The 5,525-nt window shown below is 38.4% G+C and overlaps 1 non-coding gene across 1 annotated transcript; it reads left to right on the top strand.

Moving 5' to 3' along the window:
- Window positions 1–1,857: 1,857 nt before the first annotated feature.
- On the top strand, window positions 1,858–1,930 carry Trnam-cau (transfer RNA methionine (anticodon CAU)). The gene has a single exon. It is a non-coding gene; the product is annotated as a tRNA-Met (tRNA).
- Window positions 1,931–5,525: the final 3,595 nt, after the last annotated feature.

The raw sequence follows: 5,525 nt of genomic DNA, 5'->3' as shown, positions 1-5,525 counted from the left end.
ATTTTACATCGTTTTTTCACGGAAACGTACGAACGTGTCTTGCTATTTCAGTAACAAGTCGGTACAAAAAGTACTGAGGTTGACTGAAGTGGCATGACAAATACGAACGTTTCCGAGAAAATACGATGGAAAACAATTATGCACTACATCTTAAATATAGCGTAGCGTACCTATCACTTGTTTATGTCAAAACTAAACGTCATTGTCATAGTTTCAGATCGAAAAATCTAAAATGCAGGGGCGACAAACTGCGGGTCGAGGCGTTAATTAAAACGACAAAACAAATAACCGTTGACTTCAGTTGCACTCAAAATTCACACTATCCCAATGCGAGAATTAATTAAACAGTGGCAAGCCACATCGAGGTCTGACGTACTAGATGTGTCACTCTTCACTCTCTTATATTTGTCAAACTTTGTTTAGTGATTCGTATTCCTACGAGTTTTTGGTCCTATGAAACGCGAGGTAAAGAATCATTTCATAAAATTCATACTAGCCTACTTACCTGTTTTTTACCATGGATTTACGAATGACCTAGGTACTAACTTTACGCGACTTCGACCATAATCTGTACAATTTTTTTCACGTGATACGGACAAAACTTTAAGAAATAATCTTACCATAAATTTGGACAATTTAGTCAGTTAAACTAATATTGCGACATGTGCGATCACGAGAAGTTTTAATTGGCGGACATTTATACGTGAATTACGAGAATTTGCTACATATTGTTCAAAGTAATTAAAATACCTATGGTAGGTATATGGCCACGGGCCGCCATGGTTCATGGTTGGGTGCTCTTTCGAAATTGACCCCCTTATTTACTCTGTTAAAGACTGGATTATGTCGTACCTCTCATTTTGAGATACGTATAGTTTTTTCCTCATAGCTTGGGTACTCTGACAGCTGTCATCTGAATACAATTTTGCATTTTAAGCTTAAAAATTGTATGGAGATGACAGCTGTCATCGTAGCCAAACTACGTAAAAAATAAAAATAAATACATTAGCGTCTTGACCATATTATAAATGCGGGTCAATCAGCTCTAAAATAAAACTATTTCAACCCATTTCACAGCATTTAGGCCACATCTAGTCCACCCAACTCCCTGCCGCCGGCCGGTAGACAGTGCGGGCCATAAATTGAGCGGCCCTGTCAATTGCACGCGCCCGCCAATAGTTGCGGTCGCGGCCCACCGGCAGCATGCGACCGTTGCTTTTTGAAATTCGAACGCTTTTGTTTTTAAACTCTCGTTCCGTTTTTGTTTCTTTATGGCCAGTATTGGTGAGGATATGTCCAATATTGCTGGTTGTTTTTAAAATTGGAGTGTTCGCAGTTTTCTCGTTTGGTCGTTTTTTATTTCGCCAATTTTTGCTCTATCGTGTTGGATGGTTGACCAATTAATGTATTGCGTTTTGGAGTTTACACGCTGTTGTTTTTAATTCTTTTTTTCTGCGTTTACTTCCTTGTAGTCTGTTTTTTACCTACTTAATAGCCACTCACATGCTTTTGGTAACTGTAGCTACCAGCTGTCACCCTTATTTTATTATAATAATAGAGGTCACTGAAAAATATCAAGCAAGTGAGTGGCTATATAACATGTAGTAGGTAATATAAGGCGAGCGGAAGGTTTTTCGAAGGTGGTCATTATTATTTTGAGCGATAGTAATTACTATCACTAATTAGTAACATATTATTAATTACAAAATTCGTATATTACTAATTAGTAACATATTATTAATTACAAAATTCGTTCAAAACAAATTGGTTGACGTAAAATCAATACTGCAAAACAAAAAATCACATTTGAATAAAGACCAATAGAAGGTGTTCGCTATTTTCGCGCGTCTCATCATCGCCTCGGTGGCGCAGTAGGCAGCGCGTAAGTCTCATAATCTTAAGGTCGTGAGTTCGATCCTCACCCGGGGCATAGTTTTTGCATTTTTTTATTTTGTTTTTTATTGTTTTTATTGACCAAGTACCTAAATATGTACATGTTTTATTATTTGGAATATACTTAGTATAATGTTTGTAATATATTTTTTACAATAAACTCCAAAGAAGCCTCTGTTGAAAACCAGCTAAGCTGTTAAAAAACCTTAAGGCATCATCGGTTCACGCAGTACGTCGATTTGTGAAATTTCGAGGTGTTTTTATTTTTACCTGCTTAACTGCTTTTTGTTTAAAAAACACCTACTTATGATGCAATATTTTGTAATGGCTGGACTTGCACTTTTTGCAGTTGCATATTAGGTAGGTATTTTGTGGCAGGTGATAACTACGTGTTAATATTTAGAGTAAAAATAAGTTAAAGGCATTTTTTTGACAGTTTAGTACAAATCACACCATTGGTGTCATCATAGCCTCGTAAATCCCCGTGTAATTGTATAAGTACCTACAAATTAAATTGGAGTTTTGAATTCTTATAGAAACAAAAGAAAGTTCCAAATTCAAAAGCGCAAAAATTTACTTGGGTCTTACGAGGATAGTATATAAATATTAAATAACTATAACAGCGGCGCGTCGCCTCGCCTATTGCGGGCAATCGAATTATAATCCAAATCAATTGGCATGACTCACATCGCGGCAATATTACTGATTGCTGTGAGAATGGTGGCAGTGACAGCTTATTGAAAGGTTATTGTTTTGACATTATTTTATAGGGCAATTGGGATGACACATGTTGAATTTTGAGTAAGTCTAGTTAAATAGACCGAAAATTAGCAATCGGGACGTTTAATAATGTTTTTCGTGTTAATGTCGATTGTCAGACTTTGCCTGTCATTTTTGAACAATAAATTCCAAGGTAATTTCAAGCTTAGTTTACACGTTAAATTCCGATTTTGTTACCTATAATTCCATTAAGACAATACAGGTAATTGTAGAAAATATTACATCATTCTCTTGCCCTTTTCCCAACACTCACATCATATGGCAGCATGTTTTTTTCCGCCATAAGTACCTATCTGTCGTTCGTCATGTATAAAATATTACCTACCTCCATAAATATCTATGATTGGCTGATGACTAGTTTTCAGCACATACCAAACGATGATTTCATCCAATCAAATCATTGATCGCTTCAATCGATCCATTAGCCCCCGGTCATAACCAGTCATCGCTATATTTAGATCAAACCAATGGAAGCCCGCGATGTTGGCCTTTGACTATAAACCCTGGACAAAATTTACTAATTGACCATTACCATTAGATAATATTCATTTAGCTGTTCCCATAAATATATTTGCATTCAATTTTCATTTGAGATGCTGCGTTTTGTCTTAGCAGGGCGCTACACGTCCCAAATTCTTGATTATATGCAATATTTTAAAGGCGACAAGGCGTAAAGCATTCGTAGGGTATAGGAGGTGCAGGCACGTAGGTACTGCTCACCTTTAAGAGTTGGAAAAAGGTGCCAAGCCTTTCAAAAATCGCTAAATCATGAAAAATACATGAAATTTGTGCCTCAATCATAACAAATTTCACATTATAATAGTGTTAAAAACAACATAAAACTAAATATACTTAGTACTCTTGAAAAGCACAATATGTAGGTACATATAATAGGACCCAAAACATGAAAAACAACATGAAAATACCTTATAACATTGAAGGCTACACGTGGCTCAGACGTGGTGTAGTACGGCCCTACGGCCATTGATATCAATCGAATCGAACGGTCACCGCTATTCTTAGCCCGATATGTCGGCCAACGGACATCGAATGTTAGAAAATGCATCAAGTCACGCGCAGGACTCGTGCGATCCCAGTCAGGAGGTTCCGCTTGGCAAGATAAGTGACCTTATTTGAGGACGGTCTTTTCAAAAGGGCTTATTTTTGCAGGGTGTCCATAGGAGAAATAAGCCCTTTTGAAAAGACTCTCTTCATTTCCACTTGTGGCCCCACAGTAACCAATACCTAGCACAAGAAAGGATTCAAAAGTTTCCGGCGCTTCGTTTTCTATGGAAAGCACCACGTGATTACCGTCAACCGTCATAGAAAATGATATGTCGGATGCCTCGGCCCGAACCCGGCCCGGTCTAGCATGAGCCATCCTTAAAGGTGACTTTCGTATGTTATTTTCACTGTCTATTGAAAGTACGCGCTGTGCATAGCCTAGTCCCTGGCCACCATACTCAGTTTAAGCCATTGAAATTCAAACCAAATTTATTGGAACATAGAGTTGTGACAGACAGACAAACGGACAGACAGACGGACAGCGGAGTCTTAGTAATAGGGTCCCGTTTTTACCCTTTGGGTATGGAACCCTAAAAATGGAATATGTCCTATAGGAATCACAATGGGCAGGACGAGGATAGGCCCTAATATTTTATACAACAAAACGGAATGATGCAACGAGAAGGCACCCTGATAAAATAGTGATCGCCACCTCAGTGCAGCGCGTATGGCCGGAATTGGTTTAACCTCAATATAGATTGAGACAATGCAATAGATTCATGCACGAGTGACTGGGTAGTTATTTATGATCATATTGATCATTGACATAACATTGTCATCACTCCACCACGTTATAATCCACTCTTGCACCATCCGACTAACCCGGGGTTAACCGGTTAAACTGTCAACCCAGTGGCAAATTGCACTGGTAACCATGGTAACTCGGTTTAACCGGTTAACATTCAAAGCCGGCTTTTGCCAGGGCTCATGGCCTGGTGTGATAACTAATCCCATAAACAGGAGAAGGCCCTAGTTTTTTCGAAGGCGATTGCCACTGCATCAAGCACAGAGGGGAAACTAGACCTAATCCCATTAAACCGGTTTCCTCAAATTCCTCACGATGACGATGACGATCGATGATCTCCTTAGGGCCACTTGCACCATCCCACTAACCCGGGGTTAACCAGTGAAACCAGGAGTTACCATGGTTACCAGTACGATTTGAATCTGGGTTAACGGTTAAACGGGTTATCCCCGGGTTAGTGGGATGGTGCAAGTGGCCCTTACCTACTCACCAAAACCCGACTGATAAATATGAAATGGTGGTAAGTACATATAAGTATAAGTAAGTTCCGCAAAACTCATTGATTTGATACGAGCCGGGGTTTGAACCCGAGACCTCCGGATTTAAAGTCGCACGCTCTTAGCGATAGGCAACCAACACTTTTATCTTACACATTCAACATTTTCTCAAATATTTATTACAAACAATCAAAGCAAAGCTCAATAAAACACAAGATTTGAATTCTATCTTACCTAACAATACATAACAAATCAAAGATAACAGATATTTACACCAAGCAATAAACAAAATACCTTTGTCCAACCACTTTCCCTCAGATATGAAATTTTAATTTAAAACACCTTAAAACTTATAGATTTATGACCTCGGTCGACTTTTAATTACCAAGTTTGGAGATTGGAGAACTTTTCCTGTAAATATTGGATCCTTTTTCTCCAATGTCTGAATGTTGGGGCTATAAAACATGTCGTTAAAGGAAGGGGTGAGATAAAATCGTCTTTAAAAGACATCGGTAAAAGGGGGCATACCAGAAAAGTGTCAGGTA

Source organism: Cydia splendana, chromosome 19, assembly GCF_910591565.1.
Source record: "Cydia splendana chromosome 19, ilCydSple1.2, whole genome shotgun sequence".
NCBI lineage: Eukaryota > Metazoa > Arthropoda > Insecta > Lepidoptera > Tortricidae > Cydia > Cydia splendana.
This window is presented reverse-complemented; position numbering and strand designations above follow the sequence as displayed.